Source organism: Neopelma chrysocephalum, unplaced genomic scaffold, assembly GCF_003984885.1.
Source record: "Neopelma chrysocephalum unplaced genomic scaffold, ASM398488v2 Primary Assembly neopelma1_106b, whole genome shotgun sequence".
NCBI lineage: Eukaryota > Metazoa > Chordata > Aves > Passeriformes > Pipridae > Neopelma > Neopelma chrysocephalum.
The window spans coordinates 1861628-1888916 of record NW_020897771.1 but is presented as its reverse complement, the minus strand read 5'-3'; positions in this window follow the sequence as shown (position 1 = coordinate 1888916).

Below are 27289 nucleotides of genomic sequence, written 5' to 3'. Positions count from 1 at the left end.
TTTGCATCAAGTGCAGCAGTGAGTTGTGCATATACTGTTATGCATAGATTTCAAGTATAAAGTAGTGCCCTGAATGGGATTTAGATTTCACTTGCATGTGCTGAGGTTTCACCTGCCTCTATGTGAAGCCTCTGCAGTATTTAATACCATGCTCAAAACAGCTTTGGAAGCAGCAGGATACAGGGTAGGTAACAGGGTTATATATCTCAGCGCACCAGGTCATTGAAATTTGTGGTGCATATGCCAAAAATATCTCTTCATGGAAGGGAAAACAGTCTTCCAAAACTTCCCAAACAGTCTGGACTTTTTTTATGGGACAGACACATAGTGGTGACCAACATGTGCAGAACAGATTTCACAGGAAAGAACCAACAGCAGATTGTTCCTTGGGTTAGAAATGGCGAGAGTGCAAGGCCATCACAATATTATGCTTGTTGTTTTAAAGAAGAGTCCTAGACATGACTCCAAAGAAGCATGGAGCTGGATTTCTGTGGGTCCCTGGTGGCTCTGCTTCTGGGATGATGGACAGTGTACAGGGAGAACAAAGGAGTACATTTCTTTTTTCTTTAACTTGGAGCACATTAACATTTTTACTGCTGGAGGTCAGTAAGCAAACTGCTTACTTATTTCTTCCTACTTAGATTGATGAAACAGTCCTGTTGACAGCAATGGATTAAGGAATAAACAGAATATAAGAAGGGAAAACAAGTTGTTCACAGTTATCTTTCGGAGAGCTGCAGAGGCAGCATAAGGGATTGCTGGGAGCTAATCAGCGTTGTGAGAGCTGTGCCAATGTGATCTGCTCGTGTCTCATCAGAAGGGGAAAGGAAAAGGGGATTATTGATATTGCTTTTTTGAGGGTTTGGGATTTGAATTCTGAAAAGTTTACACAAAAGCAGAAGTGCAGCTCCTGGTGCTGTTGAGTCCTGTATCATCAGTTCCATCTTTCTCAAGGGACAGTCAGACAGTTGGGACACAGGCATGATGTTCTCCTCCTTCTCTGACAGTTAACAGGAAGTTTTCCCCTCTAACATATGGTTTTCACCATTCTGGGGTTTTGTTTGTTTGTTTGGGTTTGGTTTTTCATTTTGTGTGTCAGTTATGTCCCACAGTACAAAACCGAGAAGGCGGGAGAGAATTTCCCTTAGTGCCAGGAGGAACAGAAGAACAGAGTGAGTGTCAAGTAAGTCCCCAGCTCTGTTGCAAGCTTTGGTGCAGCAACCCTGTTGCCATATAAATGCAACTGCTGCAAAGCTACAAAAGTTGTTGTTTTGTCCTTGAAAATACTGATTGAACCAAGACCTCTCTTCCATATGAGTCTGAATTTATTACTTTCATTATTCTCATCATTATTATTGTTTACACACAGAGTAGTGGAAAAGAAAGCATGCCCAATATTTATTTTTCTTCTTAAAAGAAGTGAGATATAAAATGCTGTTGCCGTTGCCTCAGACATTCAGCTACAAAACATTTACATAAAGCTGCTGTGCTTTATGCCGTTATGTTAGCTCAGCTCTCCCCAGGATCAAGACCCTGTTTTAAAATCAAAATTTCAAATATAAAGTCATATTCTTTCTCGTTAATTTTTGCATTTTTACATGTGTTTTTATTCTACGAGAGTCTTGCTTTTATTGTGTTTTACGTGAGTCTTAAGCTTTAGGGTCTTTAGGTGCTACAGCCTTTTCCCTCTGACTTTTGAGAGAGCTTTAAATTAAATGGAGGATTTTTTTTTGTAGGTGATTGTGACATTTATATTTTTGCATTTTACAGCCTATTAAGTGTGAGAATGAAAGCTACAGTTCACAAATATATTTACAACCATATAAATGAGGATGCGCATTAAAGTGCAGGGCTTAGAAAACAAAAGTAATGAGCATCATTTATAGCTTGACAAAGCAAAAAGGCATGATTAAGCATAATTGGAGGTGACTGTCACCACGAGAGAAATGTTTGTGCAGTCAGAATTACAAAACAGCATTTAAACTCTTTTTCTAAAGAGAGCTGTAGGGAACTAATGGATGCCACTGCAAGCCTTGAAAACAATTTGACTTACAGGTTTTCAGCTTTTTTCCCCTTCTTTATGAATTTAGACAAATAGTGACTGTTGTTTTTAATGCAGACTCAGAAATCATCATTTTTACCTGTGTTATCGTGAAGCTTCTTTTGTTTGAAAAGCAAAATTAGAAAAATATTTCCTCATGAGGTTCCTGATGCTGCCTTTTCTGATCAGTGCAGCAATTCATCTTACTGAAACACAGATGAGGTTCGTGGCTAATTTGGTTTCCATAATAGGGACATTTCTGCTCATATTGGTGCCAGACAGGAGTTTGACAATTAAATTCACCTTAATTTATTTTTTTTTTCTTTTTCCTTGAGAGAAATATTCTGCTTGTGTCTGTCTGTGTCTGTGTCCCAAACTCCTCAACACCAAGGCAGCAGGCAATGATCAGGCATTCTTTAGTTGGCGCCAGATGCACGAGGGGGTATTTCCTCTGAGATGCATAATGAGTATAGGAAAGCTGCTGTTTATATGCCATATATTACATACATATTCATTGGTTTTCCCAGAATAAACATACATATGATAATAACTGCCCCTGAAGTCATTAACACGTGTTCCCTCCCCTTTGCACACGTGTTGTTCTGTCCCAGAGGTCCCTCCGGTGCTCTCTGGGGGTTATCAGCCCTGAAGTCACACCTGACTGCACAATGAACTCGATGTTACTTTCCCAAATATGGAGCTGAGTTGGCACAATTAATCCAGTTATTCTCCCGCTCCTCTTCTTGGCTAATGTTTAGCATGATCCCCGTTATGCAGTCCCATAGGCCTTGGGATTTTACAGAATAATCTTTACAGAATAATCGTTGTCTTTTCCCTGCCAGCTGAACGAACGGTTCCTCACCTGGCAACATCTATATGTTAAAAAGCAAAGTATGTTAAGCAGTAAGGATGACTTGGGGGGAGGCTTCTTAATGCTTTTGCATTTTGGATATTGGTCATACTGCAGACACGTTCACAGGAGATATAGGAAAAGAAATGTCTGGGTAATACAAGAAGCAAAATCTTTGAGGCGTAACTCTGCATTTTTTAGGATTGGAATGGGGCAGGAATTTTTTAAACAATTTTCTTCTCAAAGGAGTAAAATGGCAGTCCCAGGTTCTTGTGTCAATTCCTCCGAGGAAACATATTGGAACTTGCCAAGTGCAGAATTCTCCCAGGAACAGGATGTCCAGAGGTGATTGAATTCGTCCTCTCTAGGTTAGTCCAAAAAATGAATTATTTTCAACATCTTGTTTTGAACAGAACTAGATCATGCCTTTTGTTTTATTCATAAGAAAGGCCTAGATAATGATGATGCATATTCTGAACTGGTTGTGTAGACTGGTACTTTCTGTAAAGAGATTGGATGGTTTGTGATCAAATTTCTCTGGAAGGCTTTGGTCCTAGCTGCAAGCTCTGGAATGCCTCTTTTTGGTGTTCCTGGAGGATTCTCTGGAATTCTAAAGGCCTGAAGGAAAAACCTGAGGAAAAGAAAAATTACTTTTCAATCTTACTTTCTCCTAATGCCTTGTCAGCGATAATTAGTTTGTATTCAGGAGTATTTCTGCAGCTACTTATGGCCATAGAGTCTGTTGAAACAGAGAAAAATGGATTTGTGAGTCATGAGAAGTGAGGATTCAGTCAGTGGCTCCAAACTGTCATTGTATAGTGTGCATGGGCATAAGATTTTTGTTTTGAATGTTGTATTTATTCGCATTTTTAGTTAGGAATTTCTCTAGATTTGTCAGCACTTAAATTTTCATGATGACTTATAGAAAATAAGACATCTTTACAGCATTTATAGTTATGTCACTCTGCAGGCATATTGCAGGATTCTGACAGCAATCATGATTTTCAATATTTCAGCAGTAGAGAATAACACATTCCAAATAAAGTGAGGGACTATTTTTTGCTGTTTGAATTCTAACCATTCTCCCTCCCTCTTCCAATGAACTAACTTTAATAGGACAGAAATACAATTCTCATTTTGGTTTTATGCTAAGCTACAGTTCAAGGCCAGAGAAAATTCAGTGGACTTGGGATGAAAATTGTTCCAAGAAGACAATGGATTGGAAATTCTAAAGAAAACTGATAACCCCATAGCCAGAAAAAGTGGTTTATCCAATGAGCATTATAAGGAGATTTATTTCAAAAAATAACCCTCTCATGATAATTAAATGCAGCTTAAAGTCCTACAAACCCTGATAAAAATCCATCACTGGGTCCAGACTCCCTTACTGAACAATACAACATGAGCTGTTTCTGATGCTAGAGATTAACAATTGCTTATTACCAGGTGCTGTGGTGATATTGCAGTCGGTGCCAACTGCAAATTCATCTCTTAAAATGGTTGAACTGCTCCCATTTTCAAACAGATTATATGCAGAGGCTGAGCTTTGTGCAATGCTATATGGGCAGAGTAGCTGGCCTTATTGCTGTGCTGTGTCCCCAGAAGCTGCAAAAGATTTAATTTTATGTGGCATTATTTTTTGTCTGACCAAGAGCTTGGTGATGTGGATGTTACAGAATGCACATCATCTGTCTGATTGAGACTCTCCTAATACTGGCACGTGCCACTTTTGTTCAGTCTGACTTTGGGTAGACAGGTTTGAAAACTGGAAGTGTATGGTGTGGTGTAATTTTGGGGGGAAGGGTTTCTATTCCATCAGAGGTCCCACACCTTGGGACACGTTGTCAATAAACCAAGACAATATTTTCTTTGCATTTGCTTTCCTCTAGGTGCCCTCCATCTAGAGGAAGGTTTCTCCTTTTTGCCTTTGATTATGTTTCGTTTGAGTTTGAAGCAGTAAAAGAACTTTTGAGGGATGATGGGGTCTATCAGTATGAGCAGTCAGAAGAGTCAGGTCCAAACAAATTGAATGCACTCCTGATACTGGCACATGCCACTGGTGTTCAGTCACAGCTCTTTGACTCAACGCACAGCTTCATTAAGTGCCTTTAAGTGACTGCTCCTTTTCTGGAGAGGAGGGGGAGGAGAGGCTATCAGTAAGAAATACAGATAACCCAGCAGCAGGCTACAAATCCTGATGTCCCAGTGGGGCCTAGGACAGCCATCCAACAGACCCACAGAGTAACAGCACATGTCTGTTCAACAATTACTAACCATGCCAGAAAACACATCTGAACCAGCTGCTTCATGGAGATTACATGAGGTGGCTGGGGGAAGATTCCTGAAGAAGTCTCCCCTTTTCTGTGCTTCCTCAGGAGTCACACAGAATGCTTTGGGTTGGAAGGGACCTTAAAGCTCATCCAGTTTCAACCTTTCCCTGCTATGGGCAGGGATACCTTCCACTAGACCAGGTTGCTCAGAGTACCCGAGTCCTTTGCCATGGTAAGAGTGAGGCACCACTGGTCCTGCAAACAGGTATCAGTTTGAACTCAGCCCCAGGTGCTCAGCCTTCTGTTTGGAAGTGAAGCTGTGTTCAGATTAGCTGAAGTTTCTCAGGTACAAGTATGTACCTGTGTTTGTTACCAGCTGAATTCTGAACAGAGGCCAGGTTGGAGGGTGACTGTTTCCCTCACCTTGAATCGAGAAGGCTGCATGTGGGCCTTCATAGCAGAAGGAAGAAGAAATCTCTTCAGTGTGTGATGCAGGTGCAAGCACTAATTAGCCCAAAGATGACTAAGACTGTTGTGTTTTTTTTTTTTTATCAGCCCCTCCTCTTGCATCCACGCTGGCATTGCCAGTGGCTTGCTGCAGTTCATGTAGTGGATCTGTATGGAACTGTTACTGGAAAGGTTTCTTCAGGAAAGTGCCAATGTGCTTGGAAGCCCACTTGGTGTTTGCCCGCCCCTCCCTCTCCCCAGTATGTGAACCCCTTGGCTCTCTTTTTCAGAGGGAGGTTGAAATGGTTGGGGCTGCTAGTCTTTGAGATGCCACCTTTCTGTGTGAACAACTGCTCATCTCATACACAGTAGCTCAGGAAAAAAATACCCCAAACTACCAGAAAGGCCTATAGACAAGAAGTAAGACAAGGGAAAATAATAATCTAAAGCTCTTTGCCATCTGTTCTTTCTGCTGCCTTCCACAGCCTGGCTTGGCATGATAAGCTGTGCCTTAAAGCCAGACAGGTGCATCCCAGATAGCTTTGAAAAGCATTCCCTTCAGAGCAATTCTTTCAACATTCTTACTATGTTTTTCTCATTTCTGTATTTCTCATTCTTCACAGTTTTTTGAAGAATATTACAAGCATTCTGCTACCTGCTCTTTTTCACCTTGAACTTTTAATCCTGCACTTGCAACGCCCTATTTAATTGCTGACTACGAGTCACTGCAGAGTCACATTCAAAGCCACATTCTCGAAAGGCTATTTTCATATACAAATCATAGAATGATTTGGGTTGGAAGGATGAGTTGCACTAGAGACAACTTTTCATTAGCTGGTGAGTAGAACTAGACTTTTATGTCAGGCCCTGACTTTTATGGTGAGATCACTAAACTGAGATAAATATATTGCTAGTTAAGATTTCCCATGTCAACATATGTCAGTATGTGAAAATAACTATTTTAAAATTAACAGTCTATTCCCAACCCATAAAAATGTTACAGTACACAGCTGTGATAACTGTTTTCTTGATCTCAGAAGGAAAAAAAAAAAAAGCAGGGGTCTTATTTTTCATTGGGAATAACCAAACATGTAAAGCTAATGCACTAATGAGAAGGAAAAAAAAAGTTATTCATTCTGCATGTGCCTGCTATTTAGCAATACAGAGTATTTTTTTAACAATTCAGAAAATATGAAATATCATCAGTCAGCTTGCTAAATAGAGCATTTCTTTGACATTTCCAGAGTGTTTCATCAGCTTTCTAAAGAAGATAAATAAGCCAGTACATATTTATGACCTATACTTCATTCATGGATAAGACAAGATGTAAAGTAATTGATTAAGGATCAGCATTAAAATGAGATCACACTTAGCAGATGTAAAATCAAACATCATCAAAAGGACCAGGAGAAGCAATTTGCATTAAAGAATACAGTAAAAAGAGGAGCAGCGGGAAACAGATACTGAACTAAATCTCATTCTCCCATCAAAAAAACAAAGTGTATGTTGAATTCAGAACTTTCAGCCTTTAATTCCTACTCTTGGACCGTGGATACCACTTAGTGCTTTTTTACTTGTCCTCAGTAACAAAGTCTACCAAATCCCATTCCCCCCCACCCCAAAACCCAGAACAAAAAAACACACCAAAGCTGGTATGTGTATGTATACATATATATATATATATATATACACACACAAAGTCTCTCACTTTGTTTCATAATGTATGTTTGAGTGTTTTTTCATAGCCAGAATTAGTTTGCAACTCTTATTGCAGGAATTTTTATTTAGAAGGTGATTTTATATCAAATGGCTTTTTTTTCATCATGTGAACATACTGTGAGGTAAGAAGGAAAGTGTTGCATGAAAAGAAGCTAAAATTATATTAAATGTCAGAACTAAGGGTAAATTAATTACAGAAGACTTTCATTGCAGTATCAGAAAATTTAAAAATTATATTTTTTACCATTACAGACAAAATTAAATTTGGAAACCCACTCCCCTGCCATCTGTCTGGAAGTTTAGGAAAAGAAAGACTTAAAGAAGAGAGTAGACCACAGCAAAGGAAATAAACCAAGAGACTAGCTTCTATGTGAGCTTCTAAGTGCTGCAATGCTGATGTAAGTTTATTATGCCCATGTAGCTATTTCTGCTTAAAAAGAGATGAAATTTCCTGTGCACACTGCATAAAGATCTGAATAAGAGTCTGATGCTTGGTTAGTCAGAAGGGGAACAGCTTTTCAAAAAGAAAGCAAACGTAGCTGAGTCATCACCTCCGGGAGCAGAAGGATTAGTGAAGCAGAAGCAAGGGATAAAGCATGGAGTAATGTGTAAGGTTAATGGAGACCATTGCTATGTTTCACTTCCATGACTTCAGCAGAAGTTTAAAAAACTGCTAAAATAATTTTTAGTTGATTCAAACTTTTAAGAAGGAGGAGGAAATCCAAATCTGTAGTTATGCTAGCAAACTCCTTACCCGTGGGTTGGGATAAAGACAGACTAATAGGGAAAGCAAAAGCTGCACACACAGGCAAAGCAAAACAAGGTGTTAACTCACTGCATCCCACAGGCAGGCAAGTGTTCAGCCATCTCCAGGAGAGCAGGGCCCCATCTTCCCAAGGGTTACTTGGGAAGAAAACCTCCATCACCCCAAACACCTCCCACTTCCTCCTTCTTCCCCCCACTATATACCAAGCATGACCTCATATGGTCTGGAATATCCCTTTGGTCACTTTTTGTGTTGGAGACATTTTCAATTTTTGAGCTCAGCTCCATGTTTTGGATGTGGAGTCCAGAATGTGGGAAGTAAAGGATGCAGCAGCATCATTAAGGTCATAAAAAGGAAAAAAAAAGAAAAAGAAAACCAGAAATATAAGAGCAATCTTTGCAAGAAGACATTGGTGTACTTTTGAAAACAACCTCCTCCTTCTTATCAGACACCTTGTTAATGAACTGAAGGTGAAAGGAAAGCAAGACATTTTGCAATATGAGAGCTGCCTAAAGGTTTTTAATCTGTGTTTAGTTTAATTTACTGCATGGGGTGAGGCAGGAATCCAACCTCCTGCTCCTAAAACCACACTGTATCCTGAGGCAGTAAATCTTTCCCCACTCAGGTTATTTTGGGGGAGGAGAGGAACTGAGGAACAAACGGAAGCAAAATGGGAAAAATGCTGATTGCTCACCACGTTCCAGATGCTCTCAGACACTAGTTCATCCAGTGGGTGCTGAGTAAGAAAACAGATATATACTGATTCATTGCTTTTCTGCAGTCTGTCCCTCTATGAACTTACCAGAGGCAGGTTTAAGTGCAGGATTAATCAGGACTTAAAACAGACACAACACAAAAATACCCATTCTGTTGTGTGGAAAATGAATGAATTAACAGACAATCTGTCTGAAAGGAGAATTAACTTGATACTTGGACCCAAAGTCGAGGAGACCTTTCCTAATTCCTAAATTTTTGGGGAACATTTATATTCTTTCTCTTTATGTGGTGGGTAGTAAGGACTTTTGCTAGAAATCAAGCAAAATATTTCGGGAAATCTATAACTTTTTATAAAAGTCTGGTTGTTTTCCATTAGAGAGAAAAGAGGAAAAGGAATGGGTCTATTTTTATCATCTCCAAGTGGTCACACATCTGGATGCCAATTTAAAAAAAAAAAAAATCACCAGGGGCATACAATGACAAATCAAGAGTGACATAGTAGAAAGAGCTTTAAATTTTGTATTACTTTAGGCTATTTTGGTACCTCAGAAACTGACGTTCAGCTGGCACAACTCCCCTAATTACCTTCAGTGGGGCATACTTTGGATTATGGAACAGCTTGGCATCTCAAAAGCAGGTTTTACACTAGACAGAAACACTTCAGTGGGTCAAATTGAAATAGTTATTTTCAGCTTGGGCTTTAATGGTTTTTACTGCTGAAAAATCCCTTATTTCAACAAGGACGTTGTACAGTGGGAGTCAGAATAGGAGTAGAAACAAATGGTGCTAAGTGAATCTGCAAAGGATGTCTTAATGCTAGAAATGCTCTTTCAAATTAGTAACCTGTCAACTGTTTAGCAATAATTATATCTTAAATCTGCAAAGGATGTCTTAATGCTAGAAATGCTCTTTCAAATTAGTAACCTGTCAACTGTTTAGCAATAATTATATCTTATCTATTTTGTTCTTACTTGGGAATTTGCTTCTTTTTTTAATTTCTAATTTCCCAGGAGCTCTCATTAATGATTGATACCATTTGCTTGAGTTCCCTTTATTAAATATACCCAAAAGTCATCTGTCTTTGCAATAAAATGCAATTTTATAGTTAGGAATACTTGCTTATTCTCTATGCTTAGTTTCTGCTTTATTTTGGTTTCAATATCTTCCCCAAAAGTAAAAATGTAGGATTGATAAGCAAAGTTGAAAAGAAACAAGACTTGTTCCAGATTTGTCTCCCAATTGTTTTATTCTCTGTTTTGTGTCTTGTATTTCCTTTTTAATTATTGCTAAAATTTGTCAGATAATGAAGTGCAGATTTAAAGTGGGAACTTTCCATAAGTACCTCCTTTCTTCCACTAGTAAAGATAGAGCAGAGCAATAGTGAAACTGAGCTTGAGTCATTTTTGAAGTGTATCTTCATTCATTCCATTAACACTTTGTATAGTTTGAATGTTCTATCTCCTCTAATTTAATATTATTACCACTTATTATTTATGTTCTGGTGTCATCTGCAAACCCCAGCATAGCCTCTCTGTTCTCCTGTGCTAACAGTGTGGATGGAAATGAGCAACATGTAGAAATTATAGTACTGAGGAGTGATGTCACTTATCAAGGGTTATAAATGTAGGGCAAATATTAATCTTTTTAATTACACATTCATTATGCAATCCTTCAAAGTGCATTGCCTCCATTGCTAAACATGGTGTTCTTACTCTAAAGTTGTCTTTTCCCCCCCAATAAAGCACTTGCCTTTAAATCCAAACTCAAGTTCTGTAGTTGCCTGTCACCAAAATGATTAATTTTAATGATTTTCATTTCCTACTTCCTGTTCCCTCTTGCTGCTTCTCTGCATAAGACTTCTCTTATGCAGGTCTGTGTCCTTTCAGCACTTAAAAATATCTGTTGATTTATTCATTGATTGATTCAGTAATGCAAAGGGGGATTTGCAGTTATGGACACTTGGGATGTGAAAATGGGTGAGAATAGAGACCAGATATCTTGAGGACAGATTCTTAGTTTTCTTTGTGTTCTTCTTTAGACTTTGGCACTTAGCATGCTTGGACAGTCATGAAAGCAAAGAGAGTGGAATGACCAAAAATACAAAAAAAAAAATCTCTAGTGTATCAAGCTAGAGGCCAGTGTTGTGGGGTTTTTTCCTAACAAGCCATAACACGTCAGTATGAGACCTGCAGTCAGTAATACCTTCTGCTCTGTGAAATTTTCAGCACAAAATTCTTCATCATGGAAGACTTTCTTTGTGTTTGAAGTGCCAAATCATTTTGTAGCATACAAACATTCCAGCTGCCACGTTTCCCGGGAACACACCGTGTGGGATGTGCTGTCTCTCTCTGCGCCGTAATACCTTTATGGAAACTACAGATTTCCTCACAACGGGAGTCTTAAGAAAAACTTCAGAAACATTTTCTTCGTGTTGCTCCATCAAGAAAACTGAATTAACTTCCCGTTTCTCTGAGGAGCTTCCCACTTGGCGTGTGCTTGTGAACAACAGCAATGGCAGGAGCCGGGGAGGGCAAATTTTAGGGTGCAGGTTATTAAGAGAAAGCCCAGTTGGAGCCTTTTTTGCTGTTACTGCCTCAAGCTGCTGTCAGAGCTGGAGCAGGGAGCTCTGATCGATCTACTGGAGGCAGTTTGAGGAAGTGCTCGTGAATTAATTACTCTCTCTTTGGTTTCCCTTGGGTCTGGCTTGCAGCGCCGAGTTTTTGCCAGTGACATGTGTGGGTAGTCCCAGAATAAATGGTATGTCAGCAGAAAGGATTGCTGACACTTTATGCAGTCAGTGGATAGAGATACTTCATGCAAACAGTGGATAGATTCCCGGAGACTTTCTCACCCGTTTTGTTACATCAGGAAAAGTCTCTTTAAAGCCATGTATAAATAGGAGTTCTAGTGAAGCTGCTTTATCCTTTCCTTTTAACACTCTCCATATCCACACGATACCCTTTGCATGTAAGACTTGGTGTAGCTTTCTTTTGCTGAAGCTATTTAAGCCCTGGATGTGAGTGTTTTTCTCCTGTGTGAAACTACTCCCTGTGGGTTTCAAAGCACTCTGCAATCTATTACAGAGATTTTATTTTAGTTATTATACCAGTGATCTATGTAGGGTAACCGAAGCATAAAATTTAAATATACATACATGAAGGCCAAGAAGGGCTGTAAATTATTCAGATTGCTTGGGAAGGTATCTTGAGCTGCTGTCAAGCAGACTTAGGCATCAATGCTGTGATGCCTGCATTTTAGATGTTTGACTATGGAGTAGACTCTAGACCTATGACTGAGGGGCCTGAGTCCCTTTACAAAGCAAAAAAGCAAAAAAAAAAATAAAAAAGGCAATAAAAAAGAAGAAAGACTAGAAAATAATTTAAAAATACGGTGTTATGAGAATCCTGTTGTTGCCCAGATTTTCCTTTTCTGAGGAGTTTGGGATCTGTACCTTTAGTTTCTCTACCTCTTTAAAGTTGGAGCCTGGAGTTTTCAAGGGAGGCTAGGTGTCCATGGGGTTCCTTCTAAAGATCTGAGCACAAGAAACTCTTACCACTTACTCCACTTGCATGTTTTAAACCAAAAAGGACCATCCTCTGCCCTCCCCATCCCTATCTTCCCCTTCCCAGGCATTGCAGTGCAAGAAGTGGCTTTACACTAACAAAAGCTGACTGCAGGACTTGCAGGTCTCTACAGTCCAATTAAACTGCTTTCTGTAGTGTGGCCAGTATTCAGATTCAGCTGAAATCTCCTTATAAAGCACCTTTTAGAGGTAGGTTCCTTGTGTTCCCTTTCTGCAGGGTAAGTTAGGCAGCCTTGTCACTGCTTTGGACACCTGCGTGTGGCAGTTCTGAGTTTCAAAACACAACAGAGACTCTCTCTGGGTCATAAGTAGCACAATTTCTTCATTTGTTAAGCTCTCTGGTGATATCCTACATCCTGATTCCCAAAATGGAAGAATGCCCGTATCCTATTTTTTGGTGTGTTCCTTTTTTTTCCATTAAGTTTAACTATGAATTTAGTTTTAACCATTTCACCTTTCCTACTATAGAGTTATCTCACAAGTTTGTAGACCCCATATGAAGACCCTGCAAAGGCTAATTTTTAGGTCAAGAGACCTTTGCACTCATTCATTCTCTTGTGCTGCTTGCCTTAAGATTGCTGGGTGATCGCTGTTAGTCACTTAGTGGCTTTGGCTAAGTGCTAAAGTTAGGTGCTACTGCTTGGATATTTCTTTTCATCAGCACTTCCAGTAAAACCTATACAATTAACCTCCTGTGTAGCTAAAAGTGGTATAGATGCGTAGTAGAGAAAATATCTGTATGCCTGCAGTGACAGTCTATTTGCTATATATAAGAGAACAATTAAATGATAATGAAGCATATCGCTCGCTTGCAATGGTAGGAGAGAAATTAGTGTCATAAGAATCAGAAACTTCCATATTACAAATGAAAAATGGCAAAAGTAATGAAAATGGAAATGTTTTAACAGAGTCTTTTGGCTTTGGATGTGAAAATCAGATTCTGATGTGCAGAAGTAGACTCGTGTGAATCAGTGCAGAGATCATAAAAACCAGAAAGAAGTATGGGAAGTATTCTTTCTAATTCAGATGTGGTTACCAACAGCTTCCCATTCCCCTTATTAATGAGGAGAGTATATTTGACTCTGTAAATTATGTGTTAGAGAATAGACCTGCTTTCTGCCACATTTTGAAAAATAATAAACAGGTGCTGGTATGAGTTTTTTAGAGAGAGTGTTATTAATAAACAGTAGTTGAACTAAGAAAGCTGGGCTGCCAGGGCTCCTCAAGCTCAGATTTAATTTTTACATGTATATCTCAGAAAAAGAGGGTTCACACATTTGGAAAGTAAAGTTAAAATGAAAACACTGACGTACCTGTGGGTGAAAGAAGAACCTGTTAGAGCCGTGTTCTGTTACTGACTGGCAACAGGCAGCACTGAATTGCATGAGCACTAAAATTCTACTTAAGCCAGGAAAATTTCAGGGGTTTTCCATTGCCTTTGAAAGGAACATCAAGAGTGGTTTATTTGTGATGGAGCACGGTGGATGCTTATATTGCAGACATTAAAATCTCTGGTATCTTCATTTTTAGTGTATTCTCTTGTGATGCTTTGTATATATGTGCTTGTAACCATTGTCCTTCAAACAGTCATATGTGGAAGTAAAAATAAATGCCCTTTCTTGTCAGATGTATGATAGGATAGAGCCACTGAGAACTGGAAAAAAACCCAAACCTCTGTAACTTATGCTAAGAATTGTTTGGAAACATGTTTTAAGGAATAGATATTTATAAGCACTCTTTGAAATGGAAGTGAATGGTAAAGTGCAAGCTAAAACTGAATATACAAAATATTAAGACATTAGACATTGGTAAATGCAGGAGTAAAGCTACCTGATAACTGCAAAACTGTTTGCTACTAGACATGTTCCAATACAATGACCATTACTCTTGAAAAGAGACAACAATACAATGAGCTCCTTGTTTTTTCTCATGAGGTTTAGCAAGTGCTGTATTTCTATTTTCTCAGGATAACCAGTGTCTTCATTTGGGGGAATAAAAAAGATGAATGTGCTGTGTCTCTATCCTCTGCACAAAATCCTACAGCAACTGAATCTATTTATATGGACTGCACAGTGTCCAGCTCAGTATGGAGCATGTATCCCATGAAAAGTAAATCCAAACCAACAAAAACCATCTGGAACTTCTGCTTAGTTCACTTCCATAATTTCAAACAATGAGGAATGAAGGGATTTTGAGGGGACAGCTACAAAGTACACAGCAGCAGTAATGCTTTATAAAGGTAAGGCATTGATACTGGTAGTGAAGTGCTCCAAGGAGCTCCTCCTCAGAGATCTGAAGCTGCTATAGCCTCTGGATGGTTGATACTGTCCCCAGTCAATGCATTAGTCTGTCTGAAGCTTCCAGCAACAAATGCACATCTTTAGGTTCTTCCTTTAAGCATTAATACTAATTCTTGGGCTAGGTCACATGGTTTTCTTCTGCCAGTGGTACCTGCTTCATGTCCCCAGAGAAATAAAACGTCAAGTGATGAGTTACCGAGACCTTTTTGGTATTGGGCATTTGTGCAGATTTTCTACCTTACATATGCCTTTAATACTCTTCATCTTCCATTCAGTGAGCAGAAATTCCAAATATAAGCATACAGCATCCATTTATCCCAGTCATGTTTTAATGTTGTATCTGTGTATCTCGGTGTAAAAGGGTTGGACAGTCCATGACTCCAGACCGTTGCACCTGTCCCAGTTCAGTTGTGGAGTCTTTAAAACGACCTTTTACAATTTCATATTGCTTGCTTCTAACTTCAATTAGTTCAATTACTATATCATATAGTAATTTATATTAGACTTTTGCCTTCATCTCTTACCTTAGTGATGCATTTTGATCCATTCTGATTCCGAGCAAGCTAAAACTGTATGAAACATCTCAGTGTTTGCTAAAGCAAGTTACATGGATTATGCTCATTATTCATAATTATCTCTTTATAACAAGCCACCTGACTGACATGTTGTTTTTATTCTCCAGTTTGGAGATTAGAACCATAAGAAAATATGAATTGATAAGTATTAACCAGTGGAATTACAATTTTCCCAAAGAAAGTAAAATAAGGGCATGGAATCCATTTATCACATTAATATTTAGGGATTATAATTACTATTTCTCCTTTTGAATACAGCCTCATGCAAAAAACCAACCAACCAACAACAAAACAAAACAAAAAACCAAACCAAACAAAAAAAATCACTATTGAAATAATAGAGGGAGTTAATTAGAATTCAAGTTTAATTTCCTGTATGCTTCTGTATGAACAAAATTTATCTAAGTGTTAATATAAAGCAAAGAGGGAAAAAGGATGTAACAGCGTGGTAAATCTGATTTTTGAATTAATCTAAATGTTGAGAAAAATATTTCTGCACTAGAGAATCAACTGCTGTTAATAGCACAGAATAATGATGTTTCAGTCCGTGAAGAAGAAAAAACCCTCAAATAAGAAGTAGAGCATGAAGAAATCTGCATAAACTAGGAAATATAAGTACGGATATGATCTTTTCCATCACAGAAGCATTTTCTATTTGGGGGTTCTTTCACATTCGCTCCTGCAACTCTCCATTCTTTTTGGTCTAATATTTCTTTTTTCATGGCACTGAAGAGATAAACCCGGGAGCAAAAGTATTAATGGAGAATTCACAGCAACAGCAATAACAGCTGTTAATTCTGAAGTTATATTATTTGACTTCACAATGAACACTGGCCAGCATTATTACCTTTGTCATGTCTTTGTTAGATCATGGTGACTGTCTCTTTTCTTTTTTTTTTTTTAATTTGAAGAACTCTTTTGGACAGTGGAAGAAAGTGGCTGTTATTTCTCACACAGAAACAATTTGGACTTCAGCTGTGAAAAGATATTTTAGTAAAATAGCATCATAATAGAGGAAGGACATGAGGGAGAATGGAAATCTCAACGAAAAATAGAAAGCCAGGATGCTGAGGAAAATGTGTGGTGGCAATTATACATAATGTTCAATGTGCTCTGTAACAATAAGCAAATAATTTGCAATGAATAATTCAGTTTACTAATGTGGCTGTTTATCACTCTGTGGAATATTTGCAAGCAGGCGGCAGCATCCTCAAATTTTAACTGAATAGGATTAAAGTTTCAAAGGGAAAAAATAAATCAAATTCTGCATTCATTGATTAAACAATGAAAAGTATGTTTCTGTGGGCTTCCTCAGTGAGAGCAACACATACTGTTATTGAGCTTGTTTGAATTCATCTTTCAGCAAGGAGAGACTGAGGAAAACATAGGAAAATAACACCTGAAATCGGAGTTTTTATTAAAAAGAAACCAAACCCAGACATATTGAGAGGATCTTCCAGATTCTAGAGTTTTAAATTTGTATGTTAAAATAAAAAGGGAAAACATATTGTGAGAGATGGAACAAAGAACTCCTTTAATTAGAACTCTGCTTTGTCCCATCTCTAGCTTTGCTAATTAGTGAGATAATATATAAATAACCGTGTCTTTAGTTCAAAAGTAATTGTATGCTAAAAGATACTTTGTATATAAACAGGCAATTAACATACAAAATAAATTATTATATTACATTTAAAAGAATAATTAAATCTGAAGTCTTAAATGTCTTATGAAAACTTCTTCAAGAAAAGATTTCATTTTTGGAGCCAACAGGCGCAGTGAGTCTCATCATGCATCTGTTCAAGCTCATTTGTAGCTGGTAGTTTTCATCTTTTGACATGATGATCTGTCAACACTTTTAATATTTGCCTGTGTTCACCAGGAACGTTTTATTTGAACCTTCATAATTCCTGTTGGGAAGTGTTTGGGGGTTTACTGCCATAATTTTCTGTGACCCTTGAAGGGATTGGTCTTTCCTTGCCCATTAAAACCAGCAAATGTTACTATGGATTAATCTAAAACAAAAAGCCAGTTTTAAAGCTCGGTGAGCATTCTATGTGAAGCTTTTGCTAGTGTAAGGCTTTACTTTATTAAGACAGAAAAGAGAGCTTTGATCTGTAAGATATTTAGGTACCCAGTGTCAGTTAGATTAAGCATAATTAGAAACATGAAGTTGACTTAGACTACTTTGCAGTACTGAGGTGTTTGTGAGCTTTTGGTTTAATAATCTTTGGATATCCCTGGGCAATTTAGTTCAATAGATTTTTTTTTTTTCCCTGAATACCTTTGAGTCTCAGAAACATTATTCTCTCTTGAAATCATTCTCTGATAGAGAAATAAATGAAATGTGCCTTCTTATTCTCTCTTTACATCTTTACTATAAGGATGAGTTATTACACAATTTAAAATGCTATTTTACTGTGTAAGTTATGGGATGGAATGGCGTGTATTTGTAAAGTAGTCTGTTCATTTTTTGGCAAATATCTACAGGAAAATAATGGGGAACTACAGGAAAGTAATAGTTCAAGCTAAGAGAGGCAAATAAAATGGAAAAGGCCTCATATGATCATACATGAATCTTTTGAAAATAGTTACATTTTAGGTAAACAGGCCACATATTAAGTGGAGCTTAGGAAAAGTACAGTTTCCTCTTGATTAATACCTACCATGTATATCTCCTATTAAGCATTCATGAGACACAAGTCATCTAAGGCAGAAAATCCCTATTGAAGTTTTCCCTATGTCTCAAACTGGTAATAGGTGTTCCTCTCTCATTTCTATATTTTTGTCATAATAAGCTCTTCATATGACTGAATTAAAGTTAAGCCAAAGATCTGCATGACCTACTTATTCAAGTTCTATCCGAAATAAGTATGCTGCATTTGACTGGGACCTCTAAGAGGAGTAACAATACTAAAAAGAAATTACTTCACTGTAAAGTTGTGACTCTTTCATAGTTCACACTTCCTACTGGAAATTATGCTGGATCCAGTCCCAGAGTCTCTATAACTTGGATGAAAAAATACTAAAACGTTTTTTGTATCATTGCTTTCAGAGGAGAAAAAAATTTTTTGACCAGCTAATTAAAGCTTCACCCTTCAGTTCAGGACTCTATAAAAGTAGTGATGCCAACAGCATTGCTGCTGCTTAAACAAGATCCTAGCCCAAATATAAGACCCCTCAAACTGCAGCTGGAGCCTGGAAATCTTCAAAAGGCTTTGGTGGTGACAATACTGTTGTTACAAATGAGTGATGGTTCCTACAAGCTCGTACTTTGGCTGCAGTGCTTGCGCAAAAAAAAACCCAGAAGAAGGTCAACTTAGTTTCATAAGATGTTATACACAACCTCAAAGTTTGCTCTCTCAGCTCCATGGCTTGTATATCATTTTAATAGACTTCAGCTTCTACAATAAATAAGATGAAAAGGCTTTGGGTGAATAAATGTGTTTGGGAGACTGAAAAATAGAGGTGAGGAAATGTGGTACAACTTGTCCCAGGGGCAGGGGAAGTGACTAACTTGTTCTTTTTCTAAAAGCAAAATGAAAATACCACCAACTGAGGGAACTGGGAGGGATCTCCTTTTTATTTTAACGTACATCTTGACATTAAAACAACTCTGGGCAGAGTCAGTAAATTTCAGTACAGATATTCCAAATAATCAGTGCAGAATTGAACTGCAGGTGAACTTCTGTAGAATGAGAACCTGCTAATCCCATATTGCTGGGTTGTTCTTGGCACAGCCTTGTTTTCCAAGGATGCCAGTTTGATCTCTGACTGACCTCATTTTCTTGATCTGGCTTTGAAATAAAGATTTGAGGTTTTGTTGGTTTTTTTTAGCAATGTGCCAAAATAGAGAATTCTATACTGCTGTGATTGAACTTAGAGTGGACTAAAAGTTTAACATATAACTTTACTTTGATCTGACCCGTGAAGTTCTGGGATGACCTTTAATAACTGCCAAGAAGCTCCCTGGGAAACTGAATTACCAACAGAACACCTCAGCACACTGTGACAAACTAAACACAATAAAAAATAATTGTCAGCTGTAACTGGGGAGCTGTCAGCTAAATTCAGTGCAATACTATCTACCTCTGCATTGCTCTGTACTTGGGACAGCAACTTTAGCAAATGTTCTAGTGTTTTACTGCTAGAAGAACTTCTGCTGCCCTGTGGCAATCCAAGGAGATTCCAAGTGCTTAGATCTTAGGAATGACAGTGAAATGCGTCTTTTTTTTAATCTCTCCCACTTTCAGTAAATTAGGAGAACAGCTCCATTCCACAGGTCTGAGTGCTATCATCAATTTATTTCCCTAATACTTTAAGGGAAGGCTTGATTTATGAAATCTTGATTCCATGAAGGAATAAATACATCTGATTTTATGCACTGGAGTAGTCCCACTAATTTCCTCAAAACTATTGCATGTGGCATAAAATAATAAAGTAATGATTTCTTAACAAATTCATTTATGCATTACTCATTTACCACTGAAACAGGGTAAAATTTAAGCTTTGGTTTCTCTTAGTCTGACCCAAAACACTCACTGATCTCAGTGGTGCAGTGGTGACGCCCTGATATCCTGCTACAGTAACAGCATGTTGGACAAATTTGTTTTGTTTTCATCTTAAATGTTTCATGTTCCAAGCTAGGTACAGAAAACGCATGATTAATACATTCCTCCTACTGCCTTTTTCATGTTTTCTTCTACTTTCCAAAGCTTTCTCTCAGTTTCAGGTTGTCATGACTGAAACTCTTCCCTACTTTTCTTTCTTGGCTGAGTCAATTAGCTTTTCTTGAATTTATATATCCTCTTATATTTTATCTCTTTGTCTCTTTCTATATTTGTGTAATGCTCTTTTAAATCACAGAAATGCTGTTTACTTCCATGGACTTTGGATGAAGTTTGGAGTACTTCTCCTCCCATTAAAATGAGTACTATACTTTCTGGATTAAAGGATATCTGCACTGCTTCTGGCACCTCTCCATCAGAAGCAGAACAGGGGAAACCTGGGTGACTGAAACCTTGCTCAGGGCAGAGTTTGTCCACAAGGACTTAAATATAAATTATTGAGCCAGAGGTTTGGCATCAAATATTCATCATATCTATCCAAACTTCACACTGGATCAGTCTCTAGATCTGGCAGGACAGCAAGTGATGCTCTGATATTACTGACATGCTTCTGCTCCCCTTCTATCCCCATTTTAAAATGCTACTAGGCTTTCCAGTCGTCTTTTAAAAATAAACAAGATGAAATAGTTGCAAAGTATTCTCACAACCAGGTGAGTTTTAGTGAATTGCCTTTCTATGTTGTTGCAGAGTGAACTCCCAAGCAGTGTGGCATGGGTGTTTTCTGGCACCACTCTTTCCTTTGCCTGTCATTAAGTTCAGGGTGCAGAGAGGTGTCAGGAGCTGTCATGGTTTAGGAATGATATTCCCCAATTTACTGTTCCCACTGCAAACCACGCGCCACTCGCTCGCTCCTCTCTCACCTTTCCCCTCCTGGAGAGGGGAATTGGAGGCACAGGAGGTAAAAATGGCAGGTTGAGATAAGAACAATTTACTAGAAACATCAGTGAGATAAGAAACGAACAGCAGCAACAACAATATTATTAACAGGGTGTGCAAGAGAACCGGTGCTACCCCACCAGGTACAGATTAACCTCCAGGGCCTGGCCATGCCCCTCCTGGCTACTGCAAAAATTAACCCTGTCGTGGCCAGAACCTGAACAGGAGCCTAACTTTGTGCCCAGCAAAAGCAGAGTTGTTATCACAAGCTTCTGTTCTTCGGACTAAAAAGTGTTTCCCTTAAATCCTTACTTTTCTGTAGCTGTGTAATCTCTAAAAGCAGCTGTGGAGTCTTCCCTCAGCTCTAACAAGAGTGGAGCTTTAAATTCTCTCTCATCTTCGTGTTTCATCTTATATATAGTTGTCCTGGAAGAGTGCCAGCCCAGTCAGAGATGCTTTCTTTTCTCTCCCACTTAAAGAATTTAAGGAAAAACTGGTAAACTCATGCAGAAACACTGGTGGATTAATCACAATTTTCTTGCAATCGTGGGGAATATTTCTGCAGTTTTAAGGATACGTCACCTTTACTTATATAGTTCGTGATTTTCTTGTACTTTATTCATTGTAGTACAATGCTGGTAGCTCTTTTTAAACAGAAACAATGACAGGAAATCTGAAAGGTAACAAAAAAGTTGGATTGCTAAATGTACCCAAATTAATCAGAATCTGTATGCCTGGCAAACAGCTACCCTTTTTACCTTAGAAAATAGGAGAAGAGATGGGAAAAAAAAAAAGCCATCCACAAGATGAGATAAAGCAGTCATGTCTAAGGAAAGGGCCTGGTAGAGGCTACCAAGGAGCCTAATTGAAGCCATCTATCTGCACAGTGGATTTATAGCATTCTGCTGCAGTTGTTTGTGTTAACACAGCAGCATGTACCAGCTCATGTAAAGTTCTGATGTTCCACTGGGGTTATCAGGGTAAATAGTCAAGAGTTTTAAATTGGAGAGGTGATCAAGCTTTGGAATATTCTGACCCTGCAGTGGGTTTGTTTCTGTTATAGATGACAGTCTGCTTTCGCTACACCTCCATTGCAGACATCTCCATTTTTTGTTCCTTTGGCTTTTCTACTAAACTGCTCTTTGATAGTGATGCTGTCCAGAGAGAGAGCACAGACTGTATGATTCAAAGTTTTGATATGTGTGGGACTGCCAAAAAAATCAACCATGTCTAGGATGATTTGCAGTCTTTATTTCTGAAGGATTATGTTGTTCTAAAATAATTTAGGAAACGTTATCAGAATGTGATTTAAACCTTCACTTTTTGATACTTTGTGCTGGGTGCAGTAGGATATTACCACAACCATCACTTTTGCACCTTGAAGGCAATCTCTTTTTCCAGCTGTGATGGAATACAGTGTTAACTGAACAGAAGTCACAATTATAGTGTATCAGTAAGCTAATAAAATTAATAAATAAAGCAATATCCCTTTTTGCAATATAAATATTACCAAACACACTTCACCAAGTACTTTTTATTATTCTAATTAAAATTTGATAACAAATTTTCGTGCCTGTACACCCTTCACTATTTTGTTTCACTACTCTGTTACTTGAGAAAAGCATCGAAAATTAAGATTGGACCTTATTTTAGTAGCTACTTAATACTGTGTTTTCTCTAAAGAAACTTTTGCCTAGTGGTTCATTATTTCTTCTAAATACGAATCAAACTGTTAGACTAAAATTAAAAGAATACATTTATAAACCAGTATAATTTTTCAGAAACAAAAGTAAGATTGCCTGAAACTTGCAAACTATTACCCTAAAATCATAGAATCATAGAATCAGTCGGATTGGAAAAGACCTCTGAGATCATCAAGTCCAACACTTGATCCAACCCCGCAGTGGTTCCCAGACCATGGCACTGATGCCACATGCAGTGTCATCTTAAAAACCTCTAGGGACAGTGACTCCACCACCCTGGGCAGCCCATTCCAATGCCTGATTACCCTCTCTGTAAAGAATGTATTGCTAATATCCAACCTAAACCTCCCCTGGCACAGCTTAAGACCGTGACCTCTTGTCTTACTGATCGCTGCCTGGGAGAAGAGACCAACTCCCACCTGGCTACACCCTCCTGTCAGGGAGTTGTAGAGAGTGATGAGGTCTTCCCTGAGCCTCCTCTTCTCCAGCCTGAACAACCCCAGCTCCTTCAGCCTCTCATCACAGGACTTGTACTCGAGTCCCTTCACCAGCCTTGTTGTTCTTCTCTGGACCTGCTCCAGCCCCTCAACATCCTTCCTGAAATACCCAGTAAAAGCTGAGTTTCAGTATTTCATATATTTTGCATATCAAAATTATTAATGAGGTCAATACCAGGACGAAGCACTGCCAGTGCAGGGAGTTTTGGTTCCAAGGCCTGCCTGGGTCTTTTATATGTGACAGGACAGCCGCAGAAGGCCATTCGTGCCACTAAGAAGTCACTGTAATTCTGGGTGATAAACTCAGTCTGATAGAGACCAATAAAAACAGCTCCATAGCTGTTTAAAACTAAGGGAACTGCTCAGGACAGGGGTGGGAATTACCTAAATGTGGGCTTCAGTGTCTGATAAAAGGTGACTGTGCAAAGGACGGCGCGTGGGTTTGTCGGGCTGTTAAAGCTCTGTGGCAACCGCTGGGACACCTGACCCAGCCACTTCAATTCCCCTTGCTGAACACGTGACAAACTTGTCAAAAGCCTAATCCTGCAAGGCTGTTACTATGGACATCTGATGTAAATCCACTCAAGGGGATGAAAGGCTTTCGGTGTCGAGGTCTGAGGGGAAGGTTGAGCGCTGTGTGTCGCATTTCTGCTTTACAAAGCTTATTTCATTCAGTTGTCTGATCTAACTAAAGAGTTGAACCAGGCATTAGGCAAGTTTATCATTGGGCAAGCTGTATTGTTAAGGTGGAAAGATTTTATCTCCGATTCAGTGTACCCTGGTGTTGCAGTTTCAGAGAAAAATAATAAGAAAAAAAATCTACAATTCTGGAAAAGTATTATTTCATGCTAAAAGGCGTTTACCGGGTGCAGTAGATCTTAAGAACTTTTATAGCAGCTATAAATTGTGAATATCTTTTTCATGTACTCGCATAACATCTCTAAAACTGCAAAAGAGAAATGTACTAAAGTTGAAAAAATACGTGTTTCTAACTAACCCTTTCCTTTCAACTATCCATCCACTGATTTTCTTCCTGAGATTTGTGAAAACCTCCACTCAAGGATGTGTGTTTCACCGAGAGCTCATCTAGTTCTAAACAGGGGATTTTGATATATTTTCTCTTTTTCTCCTTTTTCCTGCCTGTAATGCAATCAATTTGTCTACACAGGTTCTCCTTAAATTGCCTCTGAGATAATACAGAAATTAAACCCAGGTTATAAGAATTCTGAAGCTTCTTGGTGCCAGCATTACACCAAACAGCTTGAGAGGTACTTTTGACCAACGTAGAAACAGAGATAGAAACAGATGGGGCTCATATGAGAGAGAAGAGAGTCAAAAGTAGTAACCAAAGCAAATTTCCACATCTTTCTATCTATGATAGGCAAGAAAACAAAGCAATCAAATATTTATGTTCTAAATTTATATGTATGTGTGTATGTGTTTGTGTGTGTGTATTTTAACGCTGGTTATTTTTCTCTTAGAATTATGTGGAGATATAATTCAGTATTTTTCCAGTGGATGGTATGAGTTGGTTGCACATTTCTTTGTTCTTTAAAGCTGACACAGTCTCCTAATAGGATGCATACTAACAATGGAGATTTGAAGCATATTTCTTTTAAAGTTTCTGTGTATTAACTCAATGATATTGCTGCTAAGTATTGACAACGAGGAAAAATAATTTTTTTTTTATTAGGTTTTCTGCTAGGTATAAATTTTAAGGGGGAAGCCAGCTGCATAAAAAATAAAGAAATAAAAAAAAACTAAGCATGTTGATCAGCTCTCGGAGTCTGTATTGCACTTGCAGATGTTAGTCTGAGACATTTCGTTCCAAAGCAAATCTCCACTCATTTGTATGGATGAGCTCTGAGAATTGACAAGGCATTTGCTCGGAGCTGGTAAGGTTATGAACACTTTCCTTTTACTGGAGAAAAGCTCCTTGCACAAGTAATTCCTCTAACCAGAGCTACCTGGATATGGAAGTCATTCACATTAGCTCACAGATGCAAGATGAATGTCTCTGCTGTTACTCTTGCAGAGTTCATCTTTAGAGCTCAAAACTCCATCAGACCAGTGTGATGTTGGTGCTCAGCTCAACTCTCTCTAAAGGTATCTACTTACACTGTTTTTGACATTTTTAGAGGACCATCAGCTTTTGAGAAGGTGATTTTGTTCTGTTCAGCTGAGCCCCTGAACAGAAGGAAGCATTACTGATTATCATAGTGATCCCCTGTTTTGTAAATGGTTTTAGTGTGGGGTTTTTTCCCTGATGGGAATATAAACGTGCTGTGTTGTTTGCCTGAAGGACAGATGATCTTGTAGCTTCTGAAAGAACTGACCCTAGGAAGTCTTTATGTGACTGTAAATGAAACAATGGTGCCCACTTAAGAATTGTCTCTGAGAGGCTGCTGCTCAACCACCAGTGTTATACTGCTTTCCATTAAATAATGTCTCTTACAAATTAAATAATGAGCATGAGATTACCAATTAAAAAAACTGTACCGCCAACTTAATTTAAAAACTGTACCTGACACGTGCTGCAGAATGCTGACAAAGTAATCCTCTTTCTTAAATCCTCTTTATTGATTTGTCAACAGGTTTCTTTTCATCAGTCTCATAGCCAAAGTGAACTCCTACTTCAAAGATTTTTTTTTTCTTTTTTTTCTTTTTTTTTTTAAACAACTTTTTTAATCTATGTTTTACTTTTCCCCTCCTAGATTTGAGCAAAGTCAGTGAAGGAATGAATATGGGACATCAGGGAAAAACTTGACCTCATATTTCTTGTATTACTTGTTATATGTCATAGTAATGATGATTAAGTGAGCAGACAAAAATAAAATTGCAGACAAAAACTAAATTTCATTTAATTTTTCAAACCCTTCAAGTCTACCTTATTGCTTTAGCAAGGGTAATGCTACTTGAGAGAAGAAAAAAAAATCTAATTTGTGAGCACCCTTCTCACAACAAAGTATGAAATGAATATAATTTAAAAACCTTGAACCTTCCCCCCACCTTTTGTCCTTGTGTCTGGCTCTAATTTTCTGAATTCTGAAAGCATTTATTTATCAAAATACTGACTTGTGCTCTAAATCTTTGTGTTGAATACAAGTGGTTTTGGTTTTTTTTTTCATACTTACAAATTAAACCTTGTCTTTTTTTCTTACATACTTTATGACGCACACAGGCATTGTGAGCTGTTTATTATGTTCAGTGTCTAAGGGTATTGGATTTCTTCCCACGAAAAATACGTAGTTTTGAATTTGAATGTGTGTTTAGATCAGAGTAATAAGTGATTCTTTGCTTAATTTTTTTTTTTTTGTTCCGCTCTCCTGGTATGGGGATCATTTAATTTAGAATATTTCTAGAGATAGAGGTTTCAGGAGATACCTCCTTTCAGGTGGTTGCAGAGAGTGATCATGACCCCTCCAAGCCTCCTTTTCTCCAGTAAGATCTCCCCCAGGTCCCTCAGCTGCCCTTCATCAGACTTGTGTCTCAGTAGTAATGAGTAGTCAAAGTAAGCTTCCACAACAGATTTACAAAAAAGAAATAGTTGTTTTCTTTTCAGGCCAAATAAACACTTTGTCTGTAAACAGATTTATCTCTAAAGTCTAGCATTGAAGATACACAAAAGAATTTAAAAGAATGAATCACAAAAGCACTAAGAGTATCAGAGCCAAGCTTTTCTGTGCTGACCTCTATTTCTACGCCCTTGAGAATTTGCTTTTTTAGTGTATACATTGACAAACTTAGTTTCAGTCTGTAATAGTCTGTTTTCAGTCTGTAATACTGAAGCTTTTGCTCTATATTCCTTTTTAGTTTCAGCTTCCTCTGTACCTAAATTAAATCTGTGACACTTCCCTGTGGTGGTAGTCCAGTTGTGGATCTGATTGAATTAGAAAACAGATCTAGAAGCTTTTTATTCAGAGAAATGCAAATCTTGCCTAATCAAAAGCGAGAAAAATTTGTGAAATCCGTGTAGCTGTGGAAGTTCAGTGCTGGAAGTAATAGCACTGACAGAACTACACTAATGATGCTTTGGCAAATAAATGTTACCTTTTAAATTTTCAACTTTACATTAAAATGTTTGGGAAGTAAGGAGTAAAAATTCAAAAGTATCAAAAGGTGGGGGTTTGTCCATCTTAAAAAATGATGGTACAGGTCCCTGCAGCGAAAGTCTCTGGCACTGGGATTGTGGCTGCCAGAGAACGTCAGGAATGGTCATATGGGGAAGTTTCCTTAACATTAACAAATCAAGAGGAGTAAAGTAAACGTTTTTGTTTGTCTGATGTGCATTATTGTTTAACTGCACATAATTTATCCTTT